This window comes from Myripristis murdjan, chromosome 5 (assembly GCF_902150065.1).
Source record: "Myripristis murdjan chromosome 5, fMyrMur1.1, whole genome shotgun sequence".
NCBI lineage: Eukaryota > Metazoa > Chordata > Actinopteri > Holocentriformes > Holocentridae > Myripristis > Myripristis murdjan.
In genome coordinates, this window is record NC_043984.1 from 8,636,200 (window position 1) to 8,649,460 (window position 13,261).

The window sequence follows — 13,261 nt, forward strand, 5'->3', positions numbered from 1 at the left end:
GGAGATTTCACCACCATGAGGACTCACATATTATCCAGGTAAATATACAACACTCCACCAAAGTTCAATTTTGCTTTAAATAGGAGCAGAGCTGTTGCTATCTGCAGGAGCTCTGCATTCAACATCAGACTCTGACCAATCAATACACAGCAGTGTAAGAATCATTACACTTTTTACTAAAGTTGGCGTCCCATAAATTGTTTGAGGTGCTCGGCAGACAATAAAGCAAACAGCTTAAGACCAAAAGTGCTCCTGAAAATGGATTAGTTATTATGGGAGCGTCATGTTGTGCCATGTTACAGTGTTTTCTCAGTTGCTAAGACGCAATTCTCAAAATCATGGTCCATCTTCCAAAACTCTAAAAGCATTTATCTTCACAAACTTCCATGTCAAAACCTAACTCACTTCTCCAAACCATCTATCCTCCATCTAGACCAAAGTTTGCCTTCAGACACAGACAACCCATCAAATACACACACACACACACACACACACACTACTCAATAGCCATTATACACTGGTGAGATCAATTCAAACCACTACTGTAAAAACCTGAAAGGATCTGCAATTAATAAAGGAACTTACAGACACACACACACACACCCTTGAATAACCTCTTTACATGACGAACACAATGTAAAGACACAATACATGTAGAAACTCTAAAATTTGTACTTTAGGCCAATAAATTGAAATTCATATTTATGCAATTTATGCACAACAGTAAAAAAAAATAGACAACAGTAAATTCATTTCCATGTAATTACCAATATAAAGTAGTAAAAATAAATAGATAAAAAAAAGAAATGACATTCCCTCTTTGTCAGCGTCCTGTCTCTGGGCCGGGTCAGGCCAGAGCTTCTCATCAGCATCACATGTACACTCAATGTACGCCTTCTCCACCCTGCCAAGCCTCAGCCGTCATATCTAAACAAGCCTCCTCCGTGGTCTGGAGCAGGTGAACACAGCTGTGAGGGTTTTGGTCTCAGACCTTCCAACGCCACGCTGAACACACTCTTCTGTGGGGTTTAGGAGCAGAGAATATGCAGGCAGGAAGATGCTGCTGAATCTTGTGTTGTTAGTGAAGCAGTCAGAGGAAACTGACATTGTCCCAAATGACAGAGAAGCGTGGCTCCTCTGGTTGTGCCGGCTCCCTCTGGTCTGGTAGATGTACATCTCACAGACCATCAAGAGAAAACCTGCAGATCAATCCTGAACATGGTTGACTTGTAGTGGTTCAAACTGTGTGTTAACTGGGTTCCTGTTATGATGACTTGAGTTAATGATATTAGCTTCTTTGTAAATGAGCACATGATGCTGCAGTGATAAACAAAGGGATTTGTGTGTAGTTTTTCCACAACGTCCAACAAATCTGGTAATGTTTAATAGTTTCAGGAAATGGGTCTGTCTATCGGTAGATGATATTGTGGTTTGTAAGGTTTAATTAATAGGAGCAGTTATGGAGTGTCAGCCATCAAGAAAAACTGTAATACAGTTACACAAGTAAAAAAAGCTAGCGAGAGCCTCACTGCTGTACAAACGTGCATAAACCTACTACCTGTCATCAAACATCTGTGACTTTTCTTCTCTGAAAATAAGAATGACTGAAACGCCTGTGCTGCACAAACCAAATGCAACTGTAGATGTGAACAATTAAATGTCTGCAAAGCAACAACAGGAGCACAACTCAGTGTGGGGTGACCAGGAAGGTAGTCGCACAAGCAGTAATGCAAACCACCTGAACAGTAAAAACACAAAGAAATCTCTCATTTTCCTGAAATGCCATGCGTCCTTATTTTGGCCACACACAGTTCACTCAGGAACAATGGTTTTCTCACACTTATGCCATCATGAGGCTGTAGAAGACCATACCAGGAAACCTTTTCCCCCTTAATTCCCCTTAAAATTTAATGTTTTTATATGGCCTGTTTCATCTTACCTGCATGATCTTGAATTTCTTTCTCTTTCTAGTGGATCATTATCACTTTGCACGTCATCACAGTAAAATAAACCTGTGTAATTGCAAAAAAAAAAAAACTCCAGCCCACAAGACAACAGAGGTCAATTGTTCCTATCTGATAATACAACCCACGGGCTAGCCTTTCCTAATTTAATAGTGCAAACAAATGTTAGCTTTCTGGCTTCTGTTAGCTTTGGCCCACAAAGCTACGTGGTTACGGTTAAAAAACGATAGTGGTTTGGGTGAAGAACTGGTTAAGGTTAGGAATTAGGAACTGGTTTGGGTTTGCATATTAAAGCCATTATTAGCTAAAGCTAATGCTAAAGCTGCCATTAGCTCATCATCAGGAAAGGAAAACCAGTCTCACTTGCTCCTGGTTAGTCCTGGTTAGGATCGACCCGTCCACTGCCCCAGCCACCAAACATCTATACCTCATCACTTGACAGCTCAAGACATCACACTGAGGTCACTTAAATCTAAAACTTAACTATACAGTCAGTCATAATAAACTGCTTGCACAAATGACCTGTGAGGTCATTTTTTGGCAAATGGGATTGCTGTCAGTGACTTGAAGAAGAGCTACATATGAACACCTTATGACACACGCTGCATGTGCTGACATTATTGTTGTGAGCCATATGTATGTCAGCCAGAATGTGAGAAATGATCAGCCTGCTATTTTGAAGTAAACATAAGCTATGTTGTTAAGAATGTGATGAAAGTGGTAAAAGAAAGTGGAGCCGCCTCAGGAGTCAGAATGGAGAGACAGATTGTCTGCCCAGAACCAAATTTAAGCACACGCTTTTAAGATCCTCAGGAAAGGACAAACAGTTATAAGAAGAGGTGGCACACTCCATCTTTGAAATGCCTCCAGGCTGCAGAATAATAACCAATAAGCCAAGAGCCCTGTCTCTTTGAATGGGGAGTTTCTGTATCTAGCGTTCTGACATATGTATTGTCATTCACTTCCCATATTAGGAGCATTTTAAAACTGTGAACAACACTGAGTCAAACTTTTTTAGTGCAATCGAAAAACATCTTCCTTTCGCCCACACATGGGCCACCACACAGCAACATCACCATTCTAACTCGCAGCAGCTATTGTCATTGCAGTGGTAACAGTAAACAGTCGTGTCAAGCACATAGTCAAGCTGTAGAGATTGCTTTACAGAGGCATGAAGTTACACCTTTACTTTTCCTATTTCCCTGGTATCAGGCTGTCTGGTTTGGGCTAATCTGGGCTTGCAGGTTGTTGTCCATAGGAGCTTTTGTAAATATCAAAGTTTTGTGGCTATGCTTTGACTGGCTAACAGTGTGTCTTAAGTTGACATGCCACCATTTTTAGCTTTTCAAATTTTCCCATTGTACACTAATGAAGTGCACAATCTCCTTTCATAACTTTAACCATCTCTGACTAAAATCAAGATTTTTAATCCTCTAACATTTTAACCTCACAGGGCTTAATGAGCTTTGACTCAACATGCGAACATGACTTTTTGGTAGTTATACATCTAAAATCATTAGATACAAAAAGCAAATAAATAATTTCCTTGAATGCCTGCAACCTCAAGTTTACTTAGAAATTATTGTCTGACATAAATACATATTTATATAGGACATTAAGCAAATAATCACTCATTTTACGACATGCTCTGCTATTGGCTAAGGTAAATTCAGGGGCAAGTCCAAGGTAAAAGGACTCTCTGAAGGACATGGTATACTAAAATGTGGAATTTTTCATTTAAATATTTTTAATTGTCATCACTGGGTGTAGAAAACATCATGACGCTGTAAGAATATGAAGTTATTTCTACGCAGAGGCCTATCTGTTTATTTCTATACGTTTTATGTTAGGCCTATTCATCTTATAGCAACTGAAAATGAGGAGTTTGCAGTGTGAGCTATTTCTACAATAGACACATCCCAACAAGTTCCCCAACCCATACAACCATGTAGGTCGATATGGGGAACATGGTACTTCTGATATGACCCCCAGAAGCAGTTCCTGGATTAGCGCCCCTACCGATGGCAGGAGATATGCTACAAGCCGTGGTGCGCATGTCTCAAAACAGTTTGCCTCAGTTTGGTTAAGTTTAGGCACCAAAAACCCTCGGTTAAGGTTAGGGTAAGGTTGAGGTTATGGTTGGAGGACCTTCTTCGTCATGATGACAGTAACCAACACGCAGAAACAAATGAAAGAAAACACCTGGAAACAAACACTGGAATCACCTCATGCAGGAATCTGGTCTACAGGTTGCAAGGCCTATGTAGGGGTGACCCAGCCACACCTGCCAACATGGATTGTGATGCTTGTTAAACTACAGCACATCACCTCACTTCCCAACACACCACATTGTTGTTATTTACACGACCACTAGATTAGGTTGCTTAACTTTAAAACATAACGAGGTTGTAATAAGCTGCTTGTACAGATGACCTCTGGGGTCTTTTTTCGGTGGAGGACAGTCGCTCACAGCTGCAGGGTGACGTGACTTCCTCAGTATGTAGCACTGTAGTAATAAAGGAAAATGCATGGTGAGTTGCTTTTACGATGGCTATTGCTGTACACAAAGACCAACTGTGGGGTGTACCCAATCTCCAAATATTTGATGGGCAGATAAAAAATGATGAAATAGAGCTAAATGGAAGTGTATTGAATGTGGCCAAATTGAATCAGCCACACTAACACAACACAGCGACGGGCAAGGAGTTCACAGCTGTTTCAAAACCTCGTAAAAATGCCAGAAATCCACCTAGAAACACAAGCTATTTTTTTCCTCTGGAGGAAGTTGCAGAGAAACAAAAAAAAGAAGTGACTTTTTTTGCTTTTGCTCACCTAATATGATTTAGGCACTCCAATGGAGAGAGAGTGAGAAAAAGAGAACAAGAAAGACTGCAGCCAGCTCGCTGTTACTTAATGAGTACCTGTTGTCCGGGATTTAGTTCCCATGCCCCGAGGGTACGTCGGTGCAGGGATTGCTATGCCTTAACCTAATGCATACAATACTTTGGGGTATGGACTATGCTTGCCGTCTGTGTTGCGTTACACTGTAAGCTTCAACCAAGATCCATGTGTCGCTGGATGAGAGGGCCACTGAGTTCGGCACTGTACTGCGTAGTGCAGTAGCCACGCCTGACATCTTATGAGCCACAATCATTTGCTTTCTGTCAACTGTAATTTAACTGAGTGGTTGGTATACCCAGGTTTAGCTTCCATGTAAGAAAGGAACAATTTTCCCTCCATCCTCAACCAATTTAATGAATTGAAAACTGACATACTTACCAGCTCCTGATGTCTACAAGTGAATTTACCAGAATTTTTGACCCATATTCCCCCAGTAAGCTGATGTGTCAGGTTTGTCATTTCTACCTAAATGATATGCATCTGACACACAGAGCAAGTGATGTGAAAAAGAGTTATGCTGACTTTATGTCGTTCCACCACCAAAAGACTAAGAGACATTGCATGAACTGAAGATGCCAAGTAAAACAACTTTGGATCCAGGGCTGAACTGTAGGTAAATGTTTCTGCCCATCCACCAAACTGAACATGCTGTGTTTCCACCAGATAATCCTTTCCTGATGAGAAAACCCATTTGTCTCAGTTTTCATACATGAAGCACGTTATTTACATCTCAAAACATGGTGCTCATTTCATGTATTTTCGTGAGACTAGGGTAAGTCAGCCTTAACTGCTACCAATCCTCATTTCCTCCACACACACAAAGTACTGTAAACATCCATGTCAGAGGACAAGAGCTTGGTGATGATCGAATACCCACACCGTCATGAAAATATTATTATGGTGTTCTAGCAGTACTTTGAGTGATCAGATCTTTGAAGTAAACACAAGCCAGCAGTAAAGCACGAGTATGGGCTGAAACTGTGTGTAATGTCAGAAGCAATGAGATGAGGAATCCCCAAAGCCCTGGGACATTATTCTAGAACTTTAAAGCAATGGTGATAAAAATGATATTACTATTTGATATTATTTTATTGAGCAGGAGAAGGAGAGCCTGGCTATAACATTACTTGCCAACTATCTTTAAGCGCTTGAGAGAAAGTTTTATTTATTTATTTATTTTATTATTATTTTTTTGTCCTCCAACATGTCTACATGGGTCCACTTCAACAGCAGGAGGCAAACAGTTAGCATTTGGAGCATCCAGCCAGTATCCAGCACTCAGTAACAATGAGAGGAAGATAGCACCACTACTGTCCTATAGCAAAGGCATTGTAACAGAGTACATAGTACACTGTAGTAACAGACATGAGAGGTTGATGTGTGAGTTTGTGTACAAATATCTGTAAGGGCTTGTGTGTGCATATGTGGGTCAGTGTCTGTGTGCCTGTGTGTGAGTTGTGGGCATGAGGGTGTTGCAGGTGATTAGGTGTGAGTGGATGATGACGAGGGGTCGACACTGAAACACCTGGGATGTGATATTGCCAGGATGCCATGAAAAGAGGAACAAGGAGCGGCAGGAAACAAACAGCTGCCGCTCAGAGTGAAACACTGCACATTAAAGTTGACTTAAGGTTGTGTTTCGGGATAGGCTGGGTGGTCCAGGTCCTTTTAACGTAGCTCTGTCTGACAGCTTGTGAGTCAAATGTACTTATCTCGCAGTTTAGGGGATTTGTCACTGACTGACTGTTGAATTCTGTGGTCTATGTGGGAAATGCAGGTTGGAGTTCAGTCTAATCCACTGAAGTTGCTTTAGATCACGACAGTGCTTTTGTTAGCAGACATGCCCACTATACTGGATGCACATGTGCTATGCAGGGATTGAGTATACAATATTTTTTCATCAGGACAGCATGAGAAAATGTCCTCAGAACTCTACAACTGTACAATGTCCGTCTTGTCTAAAGCCTTTCCCTTCCGCTCTGTACAACTAGGGCATAGTAGCTTAAGCACTTACTTTAGACTTTACCTCCACCCTGAATCTAACCTGCATTTTACAACAGCAGTAGCCACGGACATGCGAGATGTCTCCCCATCCTCTGCCTACCCTATCAGAATCTCCACTGTCAACAAGTAACAGACTGGCTGTGATTTAGTTTTTTCCTCTGCACCTAAATAAGCTTTTTTTGTTGTTGTTGTGCTAACAGTGCCAGACCAGAAAATGAGCTCATATCCTCGTAAAAAACAGTCTGGATAATATCAGTGTCCCCAAAAAACAGCCTTGATTAGGTCACACGTGGTCTTTATTCATCACTAATGGAGCAGCTCCAGAAAGTGTCGCTTGTTAACATCACAGGCTAGAGTCTCGGTCCTCTCATTCTCCTAGATATGGGAGACTCCTGTAAACAAAACTAAACAAAATTCATGCAAGGTCAGAGAGGTAACGCGGGTGTTGGTGTCTAAGAGGTACATTTTATTGGCATGATTGGTCCCATCTAATTTAATTAATTGAACAGTTGGTTGGTTGATGACAAAAGGCATGGTCTAGTCATGCTTTTACAACAAATAAATTAGTGCTGGTCTTGGTTCAGTACTTTATAGGGAGTACTAAATTTGCCACAATCAGATCAGGTACAGATGGTTATCAGGTCAACAGTGCATCAGATGTAATTCTAATAGATAGCCATTCCAAAGTAATGCCAGTATTTCTTACAAATTTCAAAAAGTGTAAATATAAATTTTTAAGATAATGTATGATGCTGTCTGCTGTTTTTAACGTCCCTTTGCCAACTAACTTTGACGTATCATGTCAACATGAAAAGCAAAATAACTTTTTTTTGGCATGTACACTTTTAAAAACATATCCACTGAAAACTAGGATTTCTTGGTCACAGTTCACAAACCTGTTGCACATGGCCTATTTCTGATATTTTCAGTCTGACTGTTTTTTCTGAAACTGTTGCGTGCTACCTCGCTGTAGCTTTCAAAACCGCAAATGCACTGTAGGATTAAACTGAATCTGTACTTCATTTTTCCTGCACTCAGTGTATGAAACCATTAAGTAGGATGCACCATTTTTCTCTCTCAAGACGTACCTCTTATCAAAAATCAAGCTTTGTTTACTTTTTCTTTCTTTCAGTAGTTGAGTTTTGCATTAAAATATATCTTAATGACACTCAAATTTGGTTGCCATGGCCAAATGCATTAGTTGTATGCAAGATGCAACACAGATGACTGCTGTTGGCCTTCTACCATGGATACCACTGTTTGCTTTCAGTTTACATTGTGCTGAGCTGCATCATAAAATGCTACCCACGCAGCTTTTTTTAATTTTAATAGCTGGGGTAATGGATTACATCCTAAATGAAAGCTGCACTGCCGCTCTCTTTCTTTAAAGGAGGTGGTGTATATCAGTCAAAGTATTGGAGATTATCGCCACATTAAATATACTTTAATAAACTCTCAAACTAACATCAAACATGTGTCTGCAGCCGCAAAATTTATTTTATGTATACATAGGCTACATATATGGTGATTACGAAGACGCGGTTTGAGTTTAACATGTGGGCAGAATATATATAATTATATAGCTTTTGTTCTTTGCCCATTACGCTAAGCAAATTTACGATCAGTGATCTGTGATGCACTAAAACCTAATGGATAAAGAAACACACGGCTCATATCATCTGTTTTCTTTGCCTGGTTTTATGTACTAAAGTCTTGAGAGTCTCAGTGGACTCCTGGTCAGTGACTCAGAGTCGATTCAACTTTGTGGGAATTAAACATTTTGGAAAACGCTGCCCTATAATGAATAAGTCACTAGCCCTGCTAATCTGAACTTTTTTTTTTTTTTTTAATGCTTTCCCCTCAACCTTGCCAGCAAAGTGTTCAGCTCATGTTGATGGTGTTTCTCCAACCATGGCTTCAACCATTTTCTCTCTATGGTTTTTAAGTTTTCCGCCAAGCATGTTAATTAGAATTAGTTTGAACAAGTTTATGGCAGAATTTCGGCATTTGGAATTTTTGAATTGAGGCATTTTTTTGCTTACGCCAAGTATGACCACTTATTAATGCTACTTTATGATAAACTGTTTGAACATAATCAATTATATGTGTCATATGTCATAATTTGTGTTGTTGGGAAATAATTTTTAAACAAGTTGGAGTGCTGCTCTCCTATCCCTCCTGATGGGTCTGAAGGCACGGAGCAGGGAGCGGGTTTCACTCTCCTGCACACTTTGACGCTGTTCTGATCAAACTAGTGACTCGGGCGATATCTGCAACTGCAGAGCTACCCGCCACTCATTATAAGTTGCTGTGGCCAACAAAAGAAGATAGTGCAACATCTTCTCTGCGTCTGTTAGATGTTGCTAAATTGCTAGGGAAACGAGCAACAAAATCATCTCTGAGCCCATGACAATCTGCTGTCGTCGGTGAACAGATGGGGAGAAAAGCAAAGGAGACAGTGGACTGGAGATGAAACTCGCTTCCCTCCTCATCATCTGAAAACAATAAGACAACAACAGACTGGGAATTAAATGACTAGAGCTGTCTAATCTGGGACAACAGAGGAATGTCGGGAGATGCCACAGCACTCTTTCATCCCAGATGGGTGCTATTAGGTCCACAGGCCCAATCCCTACGCCAGAGTCTGCTGGATCGACTTTCTTCCTCTCCTAATGCCACTGGACATACGATCTGACAATGATAATGATAATTACTGCAAATGACATGCCTTCCATTGTGGAAGAAGTGGAAAACACATACACACACATCAATACAATATTGCAGAGCTTTAAACAGAAAAGTACTGTTGGCTGTCTCACTAATTGGGAAAAGGCAAAAACAACATTGTTCTGTACATTCCTCTCAACTATTTAAGTGTTTCGGCGTTCGATGTGTTGTTTATGTAAGAGCAAGAAAGTATGGAGCAATAAAAAGGTCACAACAACAACTTGGTTTTGGAGGGAAACCAGGAATTGCAGCCAAGATTGGCTTTTAATGTTTCGGAATATGCATATGAAATCCATCATTAATTTAATGTGGAGTAAAAAACAAGAGCCAGGCACTGTCTTCAATAATAGCTCTATTGCTGATGAGGGCTTAACAATAGGGGACTTAACCATGTAATCTATGTTTTTGTTCTCTTCACTGTAATTTAAACCAGTATTGACAGCAATTCCACAACACAGAGCTTTAGAAATTTCTTTTTCTTTTTCTTTTTTTTTTTTTTTTTTTTTTTTGGCCTGTCGGAGCATCTATTTTCAGGTCGCCTTGGACCCCAAAAAAATACAGAACACATAATTCTGCCCTGGACACGATCACCTCTGTGAATCCGCAAAATCTCATAAACGAGACGCTGTCGGTCTGCAGAGAGACTGGTTATCCCTGGATGGAAGCAATGTAAACATATAAAGTTGAGGAGGTGTGATGTTTTAAGATGCTATCTCTCACAAAGCGGCGAACATGAGGGAACATAACTCCAGTTTTAGCTTGGGGGGTGGGGGAAACATACACAATGGACAGCCACAAGTCTTTGCTATCATTCTTTACATCTTCATATTTGGTCTCCTTGTTTTTTTTTTCCCCTTTATTTCCTTCTTTGTCGCTCTTTTTTAAGATGTGCACTACACAGTGCTCTGTATGTTGGCTACAGTACATCTTTGCCCCAGCCATTGGTTTCCATTCATTCCGCTACGATATGAAAATGAACTTTCAGAGACTTCAAACTTTCTTCACACTATTACTCCATCACCGTCATAAAGTCATCCACATTCGTTTTTTAAGCAGCAGCACTGTTGTGTTTTGACGACATGAAATTGGGTGGAGTGAAACGGCCCCTCCTCCAGGAAAAATAGTCCCTGGAAAACATTTGCTTCACACAGCCAAATATGAGTTCTGCCATTTCTAAATACTGGTGACATTGTTACCCGCTGAAGCAGAACGTTATAAGGTGGCTGTCTGAACCAAAAATTCGAATGGAAAAATTTAGGGATTTCGATTATATGTTGTGAAATCTTTAGTGCCCCCTGCATGATTGGTGAAATGGTTTGTTGTGATACAAAATGTGGGAAGATTGTTTCTCTTTTGTGTTCCATTAACTTCAGTCCAAATGCATGTGAGGGCAAGGGTAAAGTACTCGTGTCTGCCTGTGAGGAAAATTTGTCTCCTCACTCCAAACCAAATTTCCACCTCAGTGAACTTTGACGTGCAAATTCAAATGTTTCACCAGTAGCAGTCTTCATCGTCATGGTTACCGCTGGGATGAAACTGACACATGGAGGAAGCTCTAATGTTAGCAGTTTCCCACCGTCCAGTTCGATACAATGCCATTTGTTGTAGTGAACTCATTCTTTTTGTATGAATCATACATAACATGGCTGCTCCCTTAGTGTTGGGAAATGTTCTCTTGCAAGCAACTTGTAATAGGGAACGACCTCTTTGCCCTTACAGGACAAAAAACAACCCTGTACCTTTGTGTTTCTGAGGATGAACACAGAGTTTATTTAGAGTTGCTCTATGCACCTCCAATAATCTATAAAGTGTTAGCACACTTGTTAACCATTTTTAAAGCTGTGCAGGATTTTAAAATCAATTGCCATAAACTAATGAAACCACAGTACAGTTTGTAGCCTCTATTTCACATCAGTGGTATTTTTAGTGCTCCTATTTCTCAAAATCAAAACCACATTGTCCATAAACCCTGTGGCATCCTGTCACAAAAAGGATGTTGCTATTTGACCCCTTGCCCCTCTCTGGTACTATTCCTGTTTACTTTCTCCACATCTTTTCTGAAAAGGGTAAACATGTTCAAAGTGATCTCTTCATCACCCTCACACTCCTTCGACAATCTGCTGTTGTGAGAATCTCAACTTTATGCCGAGTTCATGTCCTGTCGGCTCTACTGTTAATTGTCTGGGAAAACCTGTTCGTTTCAGACGGCAAGTGGTAATTCCAGTTAGGACACATGGAAATTTTTATGGGCTCCGGGATCTTCCACTTGGCATTATAAATTGCAGCGGTGTGTCAGCGGTTATGTAACCACACAATGCACAATGCAAAACATAGCAGGGACTCCACCGTGTACTTACAAAAACAGTGTTTACGTTTGTATATTCATAAATAAAAATGGTGAAGAAGACTTCAAATTGCAGAAGCGATTTTGCCATTTTTTCATTTCTTCCAATCTGACCTGAAGGCACCGTTAGTCCCATTTATACTTAAAGAACAGCACCTTCTTCCTGTTTTGTGCCATAAAGCAGTACAGCAGATTTCCCGTCAAAATCTGATTTGGTAGCTCATAATGAAAAACAAAACACAGCGGAAAGTGACTAGATTTTTCAGCAAATACAGAAATATTTGCTGACAAATACCAAACAGCAGATGTATTCAGGAATCTGACAGGTGTTAAATTGGAGGTCAATCAACAGCACTGATCTGACATTTAAATATATGATTTTAATAATTGTAAAGTACTAATTGTATAGTACTCTTGTCAACTTTTAAAATATTTTTCTGGTTTCAAGTAAGTTTTTGCCAATTGTCTTTTTGCTAATTTATTACTAACGTTTCAATAATTCTTACCTTTTTTCAGCTATTTTGCTAATTGCCTTTTCCCCAAGCTTTTTAGAGAAATTAAGTTCATTTGTCTGAAATCAGTACGGCATCACACTTCTGACACTTGTCCAGAGTCTGCAAATTGTGAATTGAGAAAGAATGAAGCACCTGGCAACCTGGCAGCATCCCTCCTGCTACACGGCCAAAGCTTCACCTTTACTGTAAACAGATTGTGGTAGCTGTTTATGAACCAATCAGAAAACTTTACACTTCCACGTTCACCAGTCAGCCCTCAGCAGGGCAGAGGGCAGAGATGGGTGGAGTTGACTGAAGTGTGTAGTTTGAGTGTTTACAATTCTGTGACCCTTAAACCCAGAAGCACCCAGAGAGTTTTTCCCCACGTTTTGTTAATTTTGTTGAAAATCATGAAAATCAAATGTGTTGTGCGGTTACAAAGTCATAGGGCTTACAGCCACGGAAATCAGGGGGCTATCCCCAGAAAACAGGGATGTCTTGTCACTCCAGAGAAGAGGCCAGTAGAGGCTCACTATCTTCTCAGCGATGATCTTGTTTGTTAAATGTAATTTTGTCTGAAAGTGAATGAACAGTATTGATATATTGGTGCTAAAATGCTGCTCCTTTAAGCAGGGAGGGCTTGCTGAGCGAGCACGCTCTCCTCCAGCAAAGCCCTGCTCCAGTTTCATTCAGCTCCACACGTTCACACTTGGTAGCTGCCCAGACTAACCACAGTCTTCTTCCACTGTTGTTTACTGAGCAGTTTCCCTCGTGCAGTGTTGAGTTAAGCGCCCTCCTCAAGGGCATCTTAGCAGTAGTTGCTGAGG